The sequence below is a fragment of the Eleutherodactylus coqui genome, chromosome 13 (assembly GCF_035609145.1).
Source record: "Eleutherodactylus coqui strain aEleCoq1 chromosome 13, aEleCoq1.hap1, whole genome shotgun sequence".
NCBI lineage: Eukaryota > Metazoa > Chordata > Amphibia > Anura > Eleutherodactylidae > Eleutherodactylus > Eleutherodactylus coqui.
This window is the reverse complement of record NC_089849.1, coordinates 9,519,811-9,542,238: the sequence shown is the minus strand read 5'-3', so window position 1 is coordinate 9,542,238 and position 22,428 is coordinate 9,519,811. Positions and strand designations below refer to the sequence as shown.

Here is a 22,428-nt window from a genome sequence, read left to right as displayed (position 1 = left end):
TAGAACGTGTAAAGCTGGATTGCAACCTCGAGCGTAAAGGTTGCTCAGAGATTAGATTGTTAGCTCTTCCGCTTCATCTGCTGCCTCTCCCAGGATTCCACGGGAGGAGGGGGGTGGACTATGAGTGGAATCTTGTCTGCAGCGCACTGCCAAGGTATAAAGTTTTCAGGTGCATGTGTCTTCTCGAAAGAGGCACCGTCCCAGCAGCTTCTCAGGATTGTACATGATCCGACAGGTTTTCGACTTTCTCTTTGAAGTAGCAATTACTGTACAGGATGAGAGAGGGGAGCAGGAAGCTCCGAGTTCAAAGCACAGCCCTCAGTGATTCACTCGCAACACTAAGCGCAAATGGACACACAGACCCATTAGGCGACATAATAACATCTTTCAAGCTGCCTGCCAGACCCCTTCCCTGCTGGAACTGTGGCTGCGCTCCGCTCTTAAAGAGGCAGCAAGAGTCCGGGCAGCCCGAGCAGAGACCCTTCATACCTGCCATGTAGTTATGGAGCTGCACTTTAACCTCTTCATGACACGGATCCTTTGTTTTTCATTTTCACTTTCTTCTTCCCCACATTCAGAAAGTCATAACTCTTTTATTTATCCGTCGCCGTCGGAGGGCTCGTTGTTTGTGGGACGACTTGTAGTTTATAATGGTGATATTTAATGTACCATATGATGTATTGAAAAACTTCTGACTAGCGTGAAATGGTAAAAAACCCCCTTAATTCTGCATCTTTAGGGAGGTCATTATTTCACGGAGTACAACTATGATGAGACAAAAATGTATCGAGTTTTATTTTTGCTCTATTACTTAAAACAAATAACTTTGGAAAAACAGAGTTCTGTCCTGCCGCCATCTTCTGACCGCCATTACTTTTTTACGTTAACATAGTTGTGCGAGGGCTCACTTTCGTGGGTCATCCTGAAGGTTCTATCGGTACCTTTTTGGAGATCATGCAGCTTTTTGATCGCTTTTCTTTACATTTTTTCCTTGCAGACGGGGTGACAATTCTAGCATTGTGTTTTTTCTTCTAGCGACGTTCCCTGTGATGGATAAATAAGGCGTTACTTTGATAAATTGGACTTTTTTGGATACCAAATATGTATTTTTTTTTTTTTTTTGCTTCGATTTCTTTTTAATTATAAATATGGGGAAAGAGGAAGGGGTTAAACTTGTATTACTTTTCATCTTTTTCTAATAATTAATAAAACTTTTAAATGTATTGATACATATTTCTTTTGTCCCTATAGGGGACCTGAACCTGCGCTTATTTGATCACTCATAGAGTATAATGCAATGCTATGGTATTGCATTATACTACATTCTGCCAGTCTATCATGAAATGCCACAGGCATGGCAGCCAAACAGCACCTCACAATCTCATTGCGGGGAGGGGTGGCATTTAACGGGTTACTAGGGTGTCAAAGACAGCCTGTACCTGCCGTGCCTGTGTCCCTCCCTATCAAACCCTGCACCCCCATGATGTGACTATACATCCTGGGGAGTGAAGGGGTTAACATATGTTACGTATATTCTGCAGCGGCGCACGGACATTGTCATCACATGAATCCCCATTGGGGCTCGCAATCTAAATTCCAAATGAGCTTCTCAAGTTATTCTGGTTAGTAGCCGCCATCGTCACGGTAACAGATGGACGTTACATTGTTTATCGGGGCTAAATCTTTGTGTCATCAGCTAGTTTTGGTCAACAACTCAGCGGGATCTGTGTGACGCTGGCGAGCATCGTACGTAAGGCGGTGGTTATAAGATGAGTGGCGGTTATCAGATACGCAAATGTCTCTGGAGGCTCTCAGCACTGGGCATAATAAAGTGGGGGGGCTTCTACACTTCTCGTCACTTACAGGGGGGCACTTCTATACTTCTTGTCACTTATTGGGGGGACACTTCTATACTTCTTGTCACTTATGGGGGGGGCCACTTCTGTACTTCTTGTCACTTACGGGGAGGGGGGGCACATCTACACTTCTTGATACTTACAAGGGGGGGACACTTTTACACTTCTTGTCATTTATGTGTGGGGGGGGGGCACTTCTACACTTCTTGTTGCTTACAGGGGGGGACACGCTTCTACACTTCTCGCCACTTATGGGGGGCACTTCTACACTTCTTGTCAGTTATGTGGAGGGCGGGCACTTTTACACTTCTTGTTAATTACAAGGCAGGGGGGACGCTTCTACACTTCTTGTCACTTATGGGGAGACACTTCTTGTTGCTTACAAGGGGGGGATGCTTCTACACTTCTTGTCACTTAAAGGGGGCTGTCTACACTTCTTGTCACTTTTTGGGGGCACTTTTATACTTGCTGTCACGTATGGGGGGTCGCTGTTGCACTTCTTGTCACTTGTGGGGGGGGGGGGGGGACGCTTCTTCCCTTGCTGTCACTTACGGGATGTCATTTTGCGATAGGCACACATTACACTTCTCCAGTGACGTCCACAACCTGCTCTGCGTCTGAGTCGCACTTGTGTTCACCCTGCGAGCGGGCAGAGGAGTTGGGCCGCTTTCACGCCTGCGTTTGAGTCAGTTCAGGGTTTTCGTCTCTCTGTTTTTGGAACAGAGAAACTGATAAAACTGATCCGTTTTTCTCCTTTGATTTCAATAGGGTTTTCAAAAAACAGAAAGCAGAAAGCGGCGTAGGGTTGATTCCGTTCATCAGGTATTTTGGATGGTAAAAGAACGCTGCCGACTGCGCTATTTTTCCATCAAATAAACGGAAACCTGCCAGAATGGATGCAGATGGAAGCCTTTCTGGTTTTGAAACCCCATTGAAATCAATAGGTAAAAAAAAAGACAGTTTTTATTTCAGTTTCTTTCCTCCAAAAACGGAGCAGAGAGACGGAACCCCTGAAGTGACCCCAACGCAGGCGTAGAGCGGCCCGAGCATGTTGACATCACAGAGATGTGAGTCACGGTGGAATTAATGTAACACTTACCATTTTGTTTTACATCTATTATTATTAATAATAGTAATCATCATTTCATTTACAGCGACCTTTAAAAATTTTTTGGCAAAAACATCTCCATGCTCCTCCCACTTCTGCTTCTCCTCCCGCCTCCTTCCTACTTATGTAGTGTGATACAATCCAACACTCCTGCCCATTTATGGTGACCGGTAAGAACATTAACATGCCCATGATACCCGGCTCCCACCCAGATAACCCGCAGTGCTCAGTGGTGACTCTGCCTTGTAATATCCTTATAATGAACACTAGGGGGTGCTTCATCCTATATAACACCACCTGCTGCAGCCCTATGGTGCCCATGTAGGTGATATAGACTGCAGCGCTGCAGGATCGCGCTGTGATACCATAATGCTGATCTAGGGCTAACATGACAAAGTGCCACTGAGCCTAGGGTAACGCCACGCGGAGCTGCTATACCCATAAGCCCCCATCTAGTAGCGTCGGACTCCTTTGGCCTTCAGATCTGCAGCAGTTCGTCGTGGCGTAGATTCCACTAGATGATATAATCATCCTGCAGGAATATCGGCCCCTGTGGACAGGAATCTTCTGACCAGCGGTGCTGACATGTTCTGACCAGCTGACAGGAAGGGGTCAGCGATTCATGCTGCTTGCGCCAAATTCTGCTCTCCCATCAGCAACAGAAATCCGCACCCATCTGACCAGGAGATGTTTTCCCGCTGCTCAGTGATACAAGTTTTGCACTCTTTTGCCCGCTGGAGCCTTTCTGTTTCTCTTAGACACAATGGCGCTGGAACTGGTCGCCTGCTGTTATACCATCCGTGCGGAGGAACGGCGAGTTGTGCGTTCGGACACGTTAGTTGGAGCCCCAGCGTTGTATTCAGCTGACTGTGTAGCTCCTGTTGGTCAGAATGATTCCTGACATCCTCCTCCGACCCCTTTCGGAGTGAAGAGTTGTTTCCGTCTACAGGATCCGCTTTGACTGGATGTTTTTCCTCGATCGCGCCATTCTCGGTATACTCTCCACACCGTTACAGGAGAAACCCCCCCGCGGTTGGCAGTGAGCTCCCTGCTAGTCTCGCACCGATGACCGAGCCTCGTTGGAAGTCGCTCCGATCGCTGGATCTGATGTGGATTCACACTGAAACTGATCCAAGGAAAACTTGTCACATGATTTTATGCCGCACTCCGGGGTCACGAGCTAATATTCGTACACGGAAGCACCAATCATGAGAGGGCCAGAGGGCTCTAATAAAGGGGCCATTCAATGTATAAGGGGCAGTGCAAAAACAAAAAAGCAGCAGTACTGCCCGTTGCAACCAATCAGAATCCAAATCTCCTATTTAAGTTTAGATTGTAAGATTCAAGCACGGATGCAATTGGTCATCACGTTTGTGTTCTCTGCGTGCTACATTGGACACGTGACCACCTAAGCGTGTATTTTTACTCCAGCTATTTACAGCCACCTCTGCTGAAAGGCTAAATATGAGTCATTGCTGAGGTCTCATCCCTTCATGTATCGGAGAGGTACAACATGACTAAATGATTCCATGTAACTCGCTGTTACAGCCGTTGGCAAACTGATGCAGGGAGTTGTCCCTGGCAGGGAAGAGGTTAATCCACAGGCAGGACTGGCTGATGGTAGTCGCTACCTTGCGCTGTCCGAATACTTACTTGGTATTGTAGAACCGCCGCACCCTGATCAGAATCTGATTACTAATACTGGGGTCCGGTGGGCTGTGACTGGTGCCAGCTGCCTCCCCGTCCTGCCCGCAGCTTCATGCCAAGCCAGATTTGAGCTAGGCTGGCAGTTGAGGCTTACTTGAGCTCACTAAGGATTGTGTTGACTGGATGCAATGTTACAAACTCCCAGCTGCGAGATGGATTCAGTCTGTGTAGCTTCTTCATGTAAAGAAAATTGTCAGCAGGCAGACATCTCGGAAATGGCCCAAAGTGAGTCGGCATCTTCTAAGGTGCGCCAGTTTTTCTTTGCAACACAGATTGGAACCCGGTTGGGAAAAGTAATTAAAAAAAGTTCTTCAGTAAGTTATGGTGTATCCAGAAGAGGGAGCTACAAATCTGTCCAACCTGTAGACACTGTGTACATACATTATATTTCATGACTTATCCTGTACTGATCCTGAGTTACATCCTGTATTATACCCCAGAGCTGCACTCACTATTCTGCTGGTGGAGTCACTGTGTACATACATTACTTATCCTGTACTGATCCTGAGTTACATCCTGTATTATACTCCAGAGCTGCACTCACTATTCTGCTGGTGGAGTCACTGTGTACATACATTACTTATCCTGTACTGATCCTGAGTTACATCCTGTATTATACTCCAGAGCTGCACTCACTATTCTGCTGGTGGAGTCACTGTGTACATACATTACTTATCCTGTACTGACCCTGAGTTACATCATATATTATACCCCAGAGCTGCACTCACTATTCTGCTGGTGGAGTCACTGTGTACATACATTACTTATCCTGTACTGATCCTGAGTTACATCCTGTATTATACCCCAGAGCTGCACTCACTATTCTGCTGGTGGAGTCACTGAGTACATAGATTACTTATCCTGTACTGATCCTGGGTTACATCCTGTATTATACTCCAGAGCTGCACTCACTATTCTGCTGGTGGAGTCACTGTGTACATACATTACTTATCCTGTACTGACCCTGAGTTACATCATATATTATACCCCAGAGCTGCACTCACTATTCTGCTGGTGGAGTGACTGTATACATACATTACTTATCCTGTACTGATCCTGAGTTACATCCTGTATTATACTCCAGAGCTGCACTCACTATTCTGCTGGTGTAGTCACTGTGTACATACATTACTTATCCTGTACTGTTCCTGAGTTACATCCTGTATTATACTCCAGAGCTGCACTCACTATTCTGCTGGTGGAGTCACTGTGTACATACATTACTTATCCTGTACTGATCCTGAGTTACATCATATATTATACCCCAGAGCTGCACTCACTATTCTGCTGGTTGTTATTGGAAACAGTCAGGTGTCTTGTGGTCAGATCTCCTATAATAGCGGGGAGCGTTCGGCTGGAATGTGCCTGTAGGTTCTCTGAGTCCTCGCTCCTCAGTATGCCTGTGCAGCACTCGGCTCCATCTTCCTGGATTGGAGAATCCATATAACGAGGCTATTTCTGTACATAATTATACGTGCCGGCCAGAGAATTTTAAGCGCCGCTGACCGAGATACAGCAGGAATGAAAACATTGTCGTCTCGCTGCTTAATGTATCAGCTGCTCCGCTCACAACTTACATGCAGGGAGCCCTGAAGTCCGCCTGCAGCCTCACAACCAGCTATTTCATTGCTTCGGGGCATCGAACAATTTTGCAAATAGTCTTGATCAAATATATTGTGCCGTTCTGTTTATGCAGCTCTTGCAGAATTATGTGTCTCCATGGTTACAGAGTATAAACAGACCCTGAGCATGCTGTTCATGCAGTCCTATGTAAAACAGCCCCATTATTGGAGACACTTTCAGGATTGGCGCTTCCCTGTATGGAAGTTAGACTTGTGTACATTGAATGGCCACATTGTTAGAGGCTCCGGGCCGCTCATGATTGGCGCCCCCTGTACGGTAATTCTCCCCGTGACCCCGGAGTGCGGCATAAAATCATGTGACAAATTTTCTGTCGATCAGTTTCAGTGTGAATCCACATTAGATGGGAAAATCCAGCGATCGGAGCGACTTCCAACGAGGCCGGTCATCGGTGCTGGACTAGCTGGGGGCTCACTGCCAACCCCAGGGGGCTTCTTGTATAATGCTGTGGAGAGTATACCGAGAATGGCGCGATCAAGGAAAATATTCAGTTTAAGGGGATCCTGCGGACAGAAACAACTCATCACTGCAAGGCCCCCTGCACACGGGCGGAAATTCCGCAGCGGGATTTCCTGCGGAATTTCCGCCGCTGCAAGCCTGCATAGGATTGCGTTAACAAACCGCGGCATGTCCTATTTCTGTGCGGGGCTCGCAGGGCGCGGGCTTCGGTCTGCGCATGTGCCGGCAGCTGGCACATGTAAGAGCCGGAGCTGCGGGGCGCGGGTGAGTACGCGCTGGTCCCCGCAGGCGCTCGTGTCGGGTCCCGCAGCGAGAATCCTCGCCGCTGGATCCGACCTGCCCGTCTGCAGGCGGCCAAAGGGGTCGGAGGAGGATGTCAGGAATCGTTCTGACCAACAGGCTGCACAGTCAGCTGAATACAATGCTGGAGCTCCAACTAACGTGTCCGAACGCACAACTCGCCGTTCCTCCGCACGGATGGGATATAACAGCAGACGACCAGTTCCAGCGCCATTGTGTCTAAGAGAAACAGAAAGACTCCAGCGGGCAAAAGAGCGCAAAACTTGTATCACTGAGCAGCGGGAAAACATCTCCTGGTCAGATGGAGCCAGATTTATGTGCTGATGGGAGGGCAGAATTTGGCGCAAGCAGCATGAATCGCTGACCCCTTCCTGTCATCCGGTCAGAACCTGTCAGCACCGCCATCTAATCTACGGCAACTACAAGAACACTATCTAACTGCGACTCGTTGTCACACTAATGTTAGTCACGCATATATGATGTTTATCTGGAGGCGCAATGCAAAAATTGCAGGTAGCTAATAACTGTTATGTAGGTGGCCATCTATTGACCACCTTGGGTACTGGCTGCCCAGGCTGCTATATCCTGCCATGTGACCAGCATCTCCGTGTATCACACGTCCTTCATGTATCATACATATTCTCCATGTATCGCACATGTTCTCCTTGTATCGCACATGTTCTCCATGTATCGCACATGTTCTCTGTGTATCGCACATGTTCTCCGTGTATCGCACATACTCTCCGTGTATCACACATGTTCTCCGTGTATCGCACATGTTCTTGTATCGCACATGTTCTCCATGTATCGCATATGTTCTCTGTGTATCGCACATGTTCTCTGTGTATCGCACATACTCTCCGTGTATCACACATGTTCTCCTTGTATCGCACATGTTCTCCCTGTATCGCACATCTTCTCTCTGTATCGCACATGTTCTCCAAGTATCGCACATGTTCTCCGTGTATCGCACATGCGCTCCGTGTATCGCACATGTTCTCCCTGTATCTCACATATTCTCCGTATATCTCACAAGTTCTCTATGTATCACACATGTTCTCTGTGTATCGCACATGTTCTCCATGTATCTCACATGTTCTCCATGTATCTCACATGTTCTCTGTGTATCGCACATGTTTTCTGTGTATCTCACATTTTCTTTGTGTACCTTGCATGTTCTCCATGTATCGCACATGTTCTCTGTGTATCGCGCATGTTCTCCGTGTATCTCACATGTTCTCTGTGTATCTCACATGTTCTCCAAGTATTGCACATGTTCCCAGTGTATCACACATGTTCTCTGTGTATCGCACATGTTCTCTGTGTATCACACATGTTCTCCATGTATCTCACATGTTCTCTGTGTATCGCACATGTTCTCTGTGTATCTCACATTTTCTTTGTGTACCTTGCATGTTCTCCATGTATCGCACATGTTCTCAGTGTATCACACATGTTCTCCTTGTATCGCACATGTTCTCCATGTATCTCACATGATCTCTATGTATCACACATGTTCTTCGTGTATCGCACATGTTCTCCATATATATCACATGATCTCTGTGTATCGCTCATGTTCTTTGTGTATCGCACTTGTTCTCCGTATATCGCACATGTTCTCTGTGTATCTCACATGTTCTCTGTGTATCTCACATGTTCTCCGTGTATCTTACATGTTCTCCGTGTATCGCACATGTTCTCCGTGTATCGCACATGTTCTCTGTGTATCTCACATGTTCTCTGTGTATCTCACATGTTCTCTGCGTATCTCACATGTTCTCCGTGTATCGCACATGTTCTCCGTGTATCTCACATGTTCTCTGTGTATCTCACATGTTCTCTGTGTATCTCACATGTTCTCCGTGTATCGCACATGTTCTCCGTGATCTCACATGTTCTCTGTGTATCTCACACGTTCTCTGTGTATCGCACATGTTCTCTGTGTATCTTACATGTTCTCCATGTATTGCACATGTTCTCCGTGTATCTCACATGTTCTCTGTGTATCGCACATGTTCTCTGTGTATCTTACATGTTCTCCATGTATTGCACATGTTCTCCGTGTATCTCACATGTTCTCTGTGTATCGCACATGTTCTCCGTGTATCTTACATGTTCTCCGTGTATCTTACATGTTCTCCGTGTATCGCACATGTTCTTTGTGTATCGCACATGTTCTCCGTGTATCTTACATGTTCTCCGTGTATCTTACATGTTCTCTGTGTATCTCACATGTTCTCTGTGTATCTCACATGTTCTCCGTGTATCACTCATGTTCTCCGTGTATCGCACATGTTCTCCGTGTATCGCACATGTTCTCTGTGTATCTCACATGTTCTCTGCGTATTTGACATGTTCTCTGTGTATCTCACATGTTCTCCGTGTATCGCACATGTTCTCTGTGTATCGCACATGTTCTCCGTGTATCTCACATGTTCTCCGTGTATCGCACATGTTCTCTGTGTATCTCACATGTTCTCTGTGTATCTCACATGTTCTCTGTGTATCTCACATGTTCTCTGTGTATCGCACATGTTCTCCGTGTATCTCACATTGTCTCTGTGTATCTCACATTGTCTCTGTGTATCTCACATTGTCTCTGTGTATCGCACATGTTCTCTGTGTATCTCACATGTTCTCTGTGTATCGCACATGTTCTCTGTGTATCGCACATGTTCTCCGTGTATCTCACATGTTCTCCGTGTATCTCACATTGTCTCCGTGTATCGCACATGTTCTCTGTGTATCTCACATGTTCTCTGTGTATCGCACATGTTCTCCGTGTATCTCACATGTTCTCTGTGTATGTCACATGTTCTCTGTGTATCGCACATGTTCTCTGTGTATTGCACACGTTCTCTGTGTATCGCACATGTTCTCCGTGTATCTCACATTGTCTCCGTGTATCGCACATGTTCTCTGTGTATCTCACATGTTCTCTGTGTATCGCACATGTTCTCCGTGTATCGCACATTGTCTCCGTGTATCGCACATGTTCTCTGTGTATCTCACATGTTCTCTGTGTATCGCACATGTTCTCTGTGTATCGCACATGTTCTCTGTGTATCGCACATGTTCTTCGTGTATCTCACATGTTCTCCGTGTATCGCACGTGTTCTCTGTGTATCGCACATGTTCTCCGTGTATTACCATGTCATCCTCCACTCTTGTTGTGTTCATATCTGCAGAGAGCGCAGCTGGCCAGATCCAAACCATATGCCCGCAGGGCCAGCTGCCTTCTAGGAGGCCCCCTAGTGGACAGCACAGTCCCATCAGGCGGGTCACGCCAGCAGCCATGGTACCAATTAGCTGACCCGCTTTTCTTGTAGCCTGTTATCATTTCACAAGAGAACATTTTGCTGTCCCCGAGGTTCTCGGCGTAAACAGCCCTGGTGATGATTAACGTAATCAGCGTTGTTTACGGATCTCACAGAAACGCCACGAAGAAAGAGAAAAGCCGCAATTTACCGAAGAAGAAAACTACCTGCTGGTACAGCGACATTCCTCTAATCTGGCAACTGGTAATTCAGACTGGGCGTAATCCAACTCTACAATGCCCGCAAGTCCAGAGACCTTGTACTAGTGTATCTAAGCCGAGGTCTGCTGGCCATGTATCTAATCCTGTTGTGTGGCAGACATGTACAGTGTATCTAATCATATTGTCTGTTTAGCTGATGTATCTAATCCCATCATGTGTGATACTTCAGTATCTAAGCATGTCCTCTGTCTTGGTGAGTCGGTACCACTTTGTCTCTATTCGCACGCAGCACATGTAATACATGTAGCAGAACACACGTGTGGGTTGGAATCCTCCGTCAACGTGTAGCTTGGAAGAACAAGTATGTTGTGGCACTCATGCGTGTTATCGCTGCGGATTACCCCTTTCCAATGGGGAGGCAGTGGGGAATCTGCGGTCACATGCAGTTCTTATGCAGAATCGCGGCGGGTTTACAACAACGGATTGTGCGGCATGTTCTTCATGCGCGGATGAGTTGGCGGTGGATGTGTAAGTACACGGTTCGCGGACGCGCTGATCTTTTTGCTACGTGTGTACGAGGTTCATGCATTGTTCTATAAACGACCGCAGGTTTGTGGCGCCGAATCCGTATAGCGATTCCACCTTGTGCGACATGGCCTCAGAAGAAGAGCAGACCTGAAGCCACAGTCCCTGCGAAGGAGCGCGGTCCGCTCCCGGCGCTTTGATGTGAGCGGAGCGCTGCAGGACACGAGGAATAAAGGTTCTGTGAGAGCTGAAACATTTCCTCGGGCGATAAAGCCGTCCGCAGCTGTAACCTGGCTTGTGTTAAGCCGCTCGCTCTGGAAGGGGGTGCGCATTCCAGCTCGCTCCCCTCCAATCCCCGCTGGTGAACTGCCAAAGGTTAACTGAGATGTCACAGCGTTTTATATTCTGCAGGCCGAATATGTATAGAAACGGCGTCTACCCCGTAACGGAGGGGCCGTCCGCAAGGCGTATGGTCATCCGTGAAACGCACAAAAAGCAGATGAAAAGGCAGCGCTTAACGCATCCGTAGACTATAATGGTGGGCACTTTAGGTCCAGGAATAACGCTTGTGTATGTGCGCATTTTACATCCGTCTTCACTGCATTTTTCACGCATGCTAAAAAAAAACCGCCAGAAAACCGAAGTGACTCCAGTGTTATCACAGCCCACGGAAAACAAGAGAACGCATTGAGGTCTCAAGCAGACGGGCGCATGCGCAAATATGCTCACCGCTACAAAACGTATTAGCGCATGAACCAATCAAAATCCTTTTTGGTTCTGACAGCTCAAATTTTCAGATGCGGGTAAAAAAAATAAAATCAGGAAGATCGGTCCTGCCCTATCTTTTCTCGCACGCGGTATTAACGCACGAAAATCACGCCAGTCAAAACGAAACCATTGAAATCACATCTGTGAAGCAGCGATCCTCCGGCGCGGCTTTCATGCACGTCAGCGGATCGGCAAGTGTTTCCTGTTGTGTACTTGCGTTTTTTTTGCAATGTGCGCTGCGTTTTTCAAGACACCCATTGACTTGCATGGGCGAGGGAAAAATAGCACACATATCGGACAGTCGTTAAAAAAATGCATCGCAGAAAAAACGCAAATGTAAGTGGGTGTCCACCCCAACGCTGTGAAGGCGGCCTGAGGGCTCATTCGAATGGCTGGTTTCCTTTTCTTCAGGGTCTCAATCTCACTGTTCTGTTTTTGGAGATGGAGTTAAGAAGAAGAGTTACACGGATCCGTTTTTACCTCCAAGGATTTCAGGGCGGATTTTATAAAACGGGACTTTTCCGTTTTGTTCCGTGAGGTTTTTTTTCTTTAGGGTCAAAGTCTATTTTTATCAGAGATGTTGTACATAACAGGTAAGTCAACGAGCGGCAATAACTATTGTGAGGGGGACCATTGGCATTATGAGGAGATCGGTTGGGATGATTGACGATGATCTGTTCCATCTCTGCAACTTGTTTTGTTGAAACTGAACTATCTTCATCCAAACTTGTCAATCAGCTTAACCTTTTCCAATCCAATTTATATCCTGGTTTCCCTAGGGGGCTTACTCTTTTTCTGCTATTATACAATGGCGCTATCTGCTGGCTAAAGCCAGTACTGCATGAGATGACACGTTGGATAGGCTCAAACAGCAGAGAGGCTGGCAATATACAGTAAAAGAACCACGACGGACGTCTTTCAACATCTGAGCTGTACAGCCTTCAATCATAATGTCTTCAGAAGTCAGACAGTGGATTGGAAAGGGTTAAAACAACAAAAAAAACAGCTTTACTTTGTTAAATCGTTGAGGTTTTCTTTCTTTAAATAAAAAATAGCGCAGTTTCTAAAAACCTCATTGAAACTGATGGAGGTGAAAACGGATCTATCGAATTCTGTTTTTAATTCTGTGTTTCTGCTCCAAAAACTGAAAAGAGAGATGGAAAACCTGAAAGGAGGCAAAATGCAGGTGTGGATAACCACAGACAGGTGCGCACTGCGCCCACCAATTATTCGTATCGGAATAAACATACATTGAAGATCCGTTCCGGACAGAGCTTGGAGTCCTGCGGGTGGGGCCTGTCACTCTAGGCTGCCTGGGTGGGGAGAGGTTGGCGCAGCCCCCAGGACTCAGAGCTCCATTCCAAACAGTCTGGAGTCCTGAGGACGGGCCTGTCATTCTAGGCCCTAGGCCGTCTGGGTAGGGAGAGGTTGGCGTGGTCCCTGTGACTCAGAGCTCCTTTCTGAGCAGAGCTTGGAGTCCTGGGGGCGGGGCCTGTCACTCTAGGCTGCCTGGATGGGGAGAGGTTGGCGCAGCCCCCAGGACTCAGAGCTCCGTTCCAAACAGAGCCTGGAGTCCTGGGGGCGGGGTTTGTCACTCTAGGTCGTCTGGGTGGGGAGAGGTTGGCATGGCCCCCGTGACTCTGTGTGCGCTCATGTTCTCATGGATAGCTATGCTAGAAAATAATTGAAGCGGGTCCAAAATACGGAAGAAATGCAGATCTTCCCATTCCACGTCCTCTCTGTACGCTCTGCTCCAGGTTTGGGCTCACAAAATACCGATGAAAAATACAGACGTGTGAAGGAGCCTTGAGGTTGCACATACTTGTCTGAATACGACCGCCTGCACACAAACAGATGTTTGCTGCAGAAACCGCAGTGGGCGTCCGCACCGCAGATATGCAGCAAATAACATCCATACCATGCAATGGAAAAACGCTTTTTCCTGCGCACTTGCGGATAGCAATTGCGTTTTTTGTCACATTGCCCATTGAAAGCAATGAGAGAACTCTGGGGTAGGGGAAATTAGCGGCTGGGGGAATCCCTTGAGCTGCAACTGGGGGAATCCCTTGATCCACGTCTGGGGGAAACCCTTGAGCTGCGACTGGGGGAATCCCTTGAGCTCTGACTAAGGGAAAACCTTCATCCCTGCAGGGATAAAGGGATTCCCCTTACTAAGGCAAGGATGTTTTTCACATGAAAATGCCTTGTATTCACAGGGCTTTCACATGGTAAAAAGTGCAATATTGGGACTGTGAAGCATAGCCCGATATCGCCCTCACCCGTGTGAAACTAGCCTAAGGCTGCCTGTCCACGGGCGTCGCTATATCCGCCGCAGGAGCCGCAGCCATCTGATGGATCTCTGCGGTGAGCCTATCTGACATGCTGCGATTTGCCGTCCGCGAGCGGAGAATCGCTGTGATTCTCCGCTCATAGACAGGCGGGGATGCGCTTTCCTTAGCAACGCTGGGGAAAGCATTGACTGCGTTCCCCGCGGCCGGATTATCGCCACGGGGAACGCAGTGAAAAGTCGCCTGTGAACGAGAGCCCTAAAGGGGTTGTGCCGTGATTAAAGTTATCCCCTCTATTTCAGATCAGTGGGGGTTTGACTGCTGGGAAGGAGCTTCTGGTGCCTCTTGAAGTGAGGGCCGCAGGGGTCACACATGCGCACTACCGTTCCATTCATTTTAACCCCTTAGGCCGCTCTCACACAGCCCACCTTTTGCCGTGATTAGAGGAGTGTTTAAAAGACGGTGCTAACCGCGATACAACGCCTCCATTGGTTTCAGTGGGGCTCTGCAGACCGGCACTCCAACGCGCTCTTCCTAACGCCGCTATTTTTGAAGGCTATCTGCTCTATTTTTGTGCGTTTTAGCGCTTGTTAACGATGGGGTGTGCTAATAAACGCTGCCACACTATGACATGTATTTAAAGGCAACACACGCGGTATAACGTGAAGGCGGCTTCAGGGATGTGGCCTGTCTTGGACCCAGGAATGGGATGCTTTTTTGGGGGGACTTTCATTTTACTTTTCAGAAACCATAACCCTCTTATTTCCCCTCGTCGCGGTCGTATGGGGGTCGTCTTTTTTGCGTGGCGAGCTGCAGTTTTTATCGGTACTATTTTTTGGTACATAAAATGTATTGTACAACTTTTTTTTGCAGAACAGAGAGAAAAAAACACACCTCAATTTTGCCACTGGCTTTTCGATTTTTTTTTCACCCTGAATCATGCGGCATAAATCATATTTTTTTTAGGTTTTTCCACTTTTGAACAATAAAACCCCTTTTGTTTTGGAAAAAATCTATTCTTCTGGCATCGCTGCATTCGATTCCCGTAGCTTTTGACTTTTCCCATGGACGGAGCTCGGTGAAGGCTTATTTTTTTGCGTGACAAGCTGTGGTTTTTATTGGTATCATTTTTGGGAACATATGGCTTTTTTGATCAGTTTTATTGCATTTTTTTGCGAGGCGAAATGAACAAAAAAAGCATTTTGGCTCCGTTTTGTAGCGCTTCTTTTTATAGCATTTGCCGTGCAGGAGAAATGTGTGTTCAATTTATTGTACGGGTCATTACAGATGCGACGATACCAAACGTGTTTTGGGGGATTTTTAAGGGGTTTTTTTTAACAAAAGGAAATTTTATGTATTTTTTTTAGGTGTTTTTTTTGTCTTTTTTCTTTTCTTAAATTCCTTATGTCCCTGTAGGGCACTGAACCTACTTGAATGCCATGATTGCTCTGATAATACATTGCAGTACTTCTGTACTGCAATGTATTATAACCAATAATAGCAATCACAGGCCACGGCAGACCCAGACACCATTGTCTACTGTCCGATTGCCATGGCAAACCATGGGCGCTCTGTGATTACATAGTGGAGGGTTGATGCTATCACAGAGGGAGCACCCTCTCTTTGTGAAACCTTTACATGCCGCAATCAACACTGATCGATCGCAGCATGTTAGAGGTTAACAGTGGGGATTGGTGTTCTCGCCAATGTTGCAGTGGGCTCAGCTTTTGAGCCCACACCATCCATAGGGCATAAGCTCACATGCTGGGAAGGAAAGGGCTTAATAGGACTGACCAGAGATAGCTGAGTTCGAGCACTCGGGTATCTCTGGCTACCACATTAACATTGCCATCATTGAGCGTGCCAGAGCCCTGTGGTTGGGATCAATGGGGTTCCTAGAGATTGGACCGCATCGGCCTACAAGTTATCCCGTATCCTTCTTTTAACCATTTTTCACATAAATCTGAACAAACCCATTAAGATACATACAGTATATGTCTGCTATGTGTAAAGTTGCCTTTAAGAGCCGTTATGGCGGCCATATTGACTTCTGCTTTTTGGGGATCTGCTGTGAACTATCAGACCTCCTGCTATGTTAATCCCACGTATCCGGAGAACTGTGCATATTACCCTGCTGCAAACTCCTATTAGCCTGTCTACATCTGTACAGGGGATTATGTCGGCCATGTCTCCTGCGCTGCAGAGATTTGAATTATTACAGCTCTGTAATTGCAGCAATGGTCACCGCGATGGCAATGCAGATCTTGGGGGTGATTACAGAGAGGGGGAAGGGGGATGCTGCACGTCCTCATGTCATGGGTCGGGAGTATCAGTACTGGACTTTAAATGTCATCACACTGTTGTTGCCTCCTACTTGAAGCTTAGAGATCGAAACAATGATGAAAAAACTCATGTGTGTCCGTATGTATACCGTCATGCATGCCACATACAAAATACTACTTCATTAGTCATCTACCGTCCAGTGCAGAACATGGGCCACCACAGATTCTACATGTTCCATCTCTTTGTATGGTATATTTAGTTGACTTTTGTTCTTCACAATTGTGCAAAGGAGCCGTATTAGAGTGGTTATATTCTTGTACATAGGGGGCAGTATTATAGTAGTTATATTCTTGTACATAGGGGGCAGTATTATAGTAGTTATATTCTTGTACATAGGGGGCAGTATTATAGTGTTATATTCTTGTACATAGGGGCAGTATTATAGTAGTTATATTCTTGTACATAGGGGGCAGTATTATAGTAGTTATATTATTGTACATAGGGGGCAGTATTATAGTAGTTATATTCTTGTACATAGTGGGCAGTATTATAGTAGTTATATTCTTGTACATAGGGGGCAGTATTATAGTAGTTATATTCTTGTACATAGGGGGCAGTATTATAGTAGTTATATTCTTGTACATAGGGGGCAGTATTATAGTAGTTATATTCTTGTACATAGGGGGCAGTATTATAGTAGTTATATTCTTGTACATAGGAAGCAGTATTATAGTAGTTATATTCTTGTACAAAGGGGGCAGTATTATGGTAGTTATATTCTTGTACATAGGGGCAGTATTATAGTAGTTATATTCTTGTACATAGAGGGCAGTATTATAGTAGTTATATTCTTGTACATAGGAGCAGTATTATAGTAGTTATATTCTTGTACATAGGGGGCAGTATTATAGTAGTTATATTCTTGTACATAGGAGCAGTATTATAGTAGTTATATTCTTGTACATAGGGGGCAGTATTATAGTAGTTATATTCTTGTACATAGGAGCAGTATTATAGTAGTTATATTCTTGTACACAGGAGGCAGTATTATAGTAGTTATATTCTTGTACATAGGAGTAGTATTATAGTAGTTATATTCTTGTATATAGGGGGCAGTATTATAGTAGTTATATTCTTGTACATAGGAGCAGTATTATAGTATTTATATTCTTGTACATAGGGGGCAGTATTATAGTAGTTATATTCTTGTACATAGGGGGCAGTATTATAGTAGTTATATTCTTGTACATAGGAGGCAATATTATAGTAGTTATATTCTTGTACATAGGGAGCAGTATTATAGTAGTTATATTCTTGTACATAGGGGGCAGTATTATAGTAGTTATATTCTTGTACATAGGAGGCAGTATTATAGTAGTTATATTCTTGTACATAGGAGGCAGTATTATAGTAGTTAGATTCTTGTACATAGGGAGCAGTATTATAGTAGTTATATTCTTGTACATAGAGGGGAAGTATTATAGTAGTTATATTCTTGTACATAGGAGGCAGTATTATAGTAGTTATATTCTTGTACATAGGAGGCAGTATTATAGTAGTTATATTCTTGTACATAGGGGGCAGTATTATAGTAGTTATACTCTTGTACTTAGGAGGCAGTATTATAGTAGTTAGATTCTTGTACATAGGGAGCAGTATTATAGTAGTTATATTCTTGTACATAGGGGGCAGTATTATAGTAGTTATATTCTTGTACTTAGGAGGCAGTATTATAGTAGTTAGATTCTTGTACATAGGGAGCAGTATTATAGTAGTTATATTCTTGTACATAGGGGGCAGTATTATAGTAGTTATATTCTTGTACATAGGAGGCAGTATTATAGTAGTTATATTCTTGTACTTAGGAGGCAGTATTATAGTAGTTAGATTCTTGTACATAGGGAGCAGTATTATAGTAGTTATATTCTTGTACATAGGGGCAGTATTATAGTAGTTATATTCTTGTACATAGGAGGCAGTATTATAGTAGTTATATTCTTGTACATAGGGGGCAGTGTTATAGTAGCTATATTCTTGTACATAGGGGCAGTATTATAGTAGTTATATTCTTGTACCTAGGAGGCAGTATTATAGTAATTATATTCTTGTACATAGGAGGCAGTATTATAGTAGTTATAGTCTTGTACATTGGGACCAGTATTATAGTAGTTATATTCTTGTACAAAGGGGGCAGGATTATAGTAGTTATATTCTTGTACATAGGGGGCAGTATTATAGTAGTTATATTCTCGTACATAGGGGGCAGTATTATAGTAGTTATATTCTTGTACATACAGGGCAGGATTATAGTAGTTATATTCTTGTACATAGGGGGCAGTATTATAGTAGTTATATTCTTGTACATAGGGGGCAGTATTATAGTAGTTATATTCTTGTACATAGGGGGCAATATTACAGTAGTTATATTCTTGTACATTGGAGGCAGTATTATAGTAATTATATTCTTGTACATAGGAGGCAGTATTATAGTAGTTATATTCTTGTACATTGGGAGCAGTATTATAGTAGTTATATTCTTGTACATAGGGGGCAGTATTATAGTAGTTATATTCTTGTACATAGGAGGCAGTATTATAGTAGTTATATTCTTGTACATAGGGGGCAGTATTATATTAGTTATATTCTTGTGCAAAGGGGGCAGGATTATAGTAGTTATATTCTTGTACATAGGGGGCAGTATTATAGTAGTTATATTCTTGTACATAGGGGCAGTATTATAGTAGTTATATTCTTGTACATAGGGGGCACAATTATAGTAGTTATATTCTCGTACATAGGGGGCAGTATTATAGTAGTTATATTCTTGTACATAGGGGCAGTATTATAGTAGTTATATTCTTGTACATAGGAGGGCAGTATTATAGTAGTTGTATTCTTGTACATAGGAGCAGTATTATAGTAGTTATATTCTTGTACATAGGGGGCAGGATTATAGTAGTTATATTCTTGTACATAGGGGGCAGTATTATAGTAGTTATATTCTCGTACATAGGGGGCAGTATTATAGTAGTTATATTATTGTACATAGGAGCAGTATTATAGTAGTTATATTCTTGTACATAGGGGGCAGGAATAAAGTAGTCATATTCTTGTACATAGGAGCAGTATTATAGTAGTTATAGTCTTGTACATAAGGGGCAGTATTATAGTAGTTATATTCTTGTACATAGGGGGCAGGATTATAGTAGTTATATTCTTGTACATAGGGGGCAGTATTATAGTAGTTATATTCTCGTACATAGGGGGCAGTATTATAGTAGTTATATTATTGTACATAGGAGCAGTATTATAGTAGTTATATTCTTGTACATAGGGGGCAGGAATAAAGTAGTCATATTCTTGTACATAGGAGCAGTATTATAGTAGTTATATTCTTGTACATAAGGGGCAGTATTATAGTGGTTATATTCTTGTACATAGGGGGCAGTATTATAGTAGTTATATTCTTGTACATAGGAGGCAGTTTTATTGTAGTTATATTCTTGTACATAGGGGGCAGTACTATAGTAGTTATATTCTTGTACATAGGGGGCAGTATTATAGTAGTTATATTCTTGTACATAGAGGGCAGTATTATAGTAGTTATATTCTTGTACATAGGGAGCAGTATTATAGTAGTTATATTCTCGTACATTGCGGGCAGTATTATAGTAGTTATATTCTTGTACATAGGGGGCAGTATTATAGTAGTTATATTCTTGTACATAGGAGCAGTATTATAGTAGTTATACGCTTGTACATAGGGGGCAGTATTATAGTAGTTATATTCTTGTACATAGGGGCAGTATTATAGTAGTTATATTCTTGTACATAGGGAGCAGTATTATAGTAGTTATATTCTCGTACATTGCGGGCAGTATTATAGTAGTTATATTCTTGTACATAGGGGGCAGTATTATAGTAGTTATATTCTTGTACATAGGAGCAGTATTATAGTAGTTATACGCTTGTACATAGGGGGCAGTATTATAGTAGTTATATTCTTGTACATAGGGGCAGTATTATAGTAGTTATATTCTTGTACATAGGAGGCAGTATTATAGTAGTTATATTCTTGTACATAGGTGCAGTATTATAGTAGTTATATTCTTGTACATAGGGGGCAGTATTATAGTAGTTATATTCTTGTACATAGGGGGCAGTATTATAGTAGATATATTCTTGTACATAGGGGGCAGTATTATAGTAGTTATATTTTTGTACATAGGGGGCAGTATTATAGTAGTTATATTCTTGTACATAGGAGCAGTATTATAGTAGTTATATTCTTGTACATAGGAGGCAGTATTTTAGTAGTTATATTCTTGTACATAGGGTGCAGTATTATAGTAGTTATATTCTTGTACATAGGAGCAGTATTATAGTAGTTATATTCTTGTACATAGGGGGCAGTATTATAGTAGTTATATTCTTGTACATAGGAGCAGTATTATAGTATTTATATTCTTGTACATAGGGGGCAGTATTATAGTAGTTATATTCTTGTACATAGGAGGCAGTATTATAGTAGTTATATTCTTGTACATAGGAGGCAATATTATAGTAGTTATATTCTTGTACATAGGGAGCAGTATTATAGTAGTTATATTCTTGTACATAGGGGGCAGTATTATAGTAGTTATATTCTTGTACATAGGAGGCAGTATTATAATAGTTAGATTCTTGTACATAGGGAGCAGTATTATAGTAGTTATATTCTTGTACATAGAGGGGAAGTATTATAGTAGTTATATTCTTGTACATAGGAGGCAGTATTATAGTAGTTATATTCTTGTACATAGGAGGCAGTATTATAGTAGTTATATTCTTGTACATAGGGGGCAGTATTATAGTAGTTATACTCTTGTACTTAGGAGGCAGTATTATAGTAGTTAGATTCTTGTACATAGGGAGCAGTATTATAGTAGTTATATTCTTGTACATAGGGAGCAGTATTATAGTAGTTATATTCTTGTACATAGGGGGCAGTATTATAGTAGTTATATTCTTGTACATAGGAGGCAGTATTATAGTAGTTATATTCTTGTACTTAGGAGGCAGTATTATAGTAGTTATATTCTTGTACATAGGGGGCAGTATTATATTAGTTATATTCTTGTGCAAAGGGGGCAGGATTATAGTAGTTATATTCTTGTACATAGGGGGCAGTATTATAGTAGTTATATTCTTGTACATAGGGGCAGTATTATAGTAGTTATATTCTTGTACATAGGGGGCACAATTATAGTAGTTATATTCTCGTACATAGGGGGCAGTATTATAGTAGTTATATTCTTGTACATAGGGGGCAGTATTATAGTAGTTATATTCTTGTACATAGGGGCAGTATTATAGTAGTTATATTCTTGTACATAGGAGGGCAGTATTATAGTAGTTGTATTCTTGTACATAGGAGCAGTATTATAGTAGTTATATTCTTGTACATAGGGGGCAGGATTATAGTAGTTATATTCTTGTACATAGGGGGCAGTATTATAGTAGTTATATTCTCGTACATAGGGGGCAGTATTATAGTAGTTATATTATTGTACATAGGAGCAGTATTATAGTAGTTATATTCTTGTACATAGGGGGCAGTATTATAGTAGTGATATTCTTGTACATAGGGGGCAGGAATAAAGTAGTCATATTCTTGTACATAGGAGCAGTATTATAGTAGTTATAGTCTTGTACATAAGGGGCAGTATTATAGTAGTTATATTCTTGTACATAGGGGGCAGGATTATAGTAGTTATATACTTGTACATAGGGGGCAGTATTATAGTAGTTATATTCTCGTACATAGGGGGCAGTATTATAGTAGTTATATTATTGTACATAGGAGGCAGTATTATAGTAGTTATATTCTTGTACATAGGGGGCAGGAATAAAGTAGTCATATTCTTGTACATAGGAGCAGTATTATAGTAGTTATATTCTTGTACATAAGGGGCAGTATTATAGTGGTTATATTCTTGTACATAGGGGGCAGTATTATAGTAGTTATATTCTTGT

At 43.2% G+C, this 22,428-nt stretch overlaps 1 protein-coding gene across 1 annotated transcript in view; it reads left to right on the top strand.

Moving 5' to 3' along the window:
- BMP7 (bone morphogenetic protein 7) overlaps positions 1-22,428 on the top strand; it is a 72,210-nt gene that overhangs the window by 1,642 nt on the left and 48,140 nt on the right. The gene's annotated exons all lie outside the window — the stretch shown is intronic.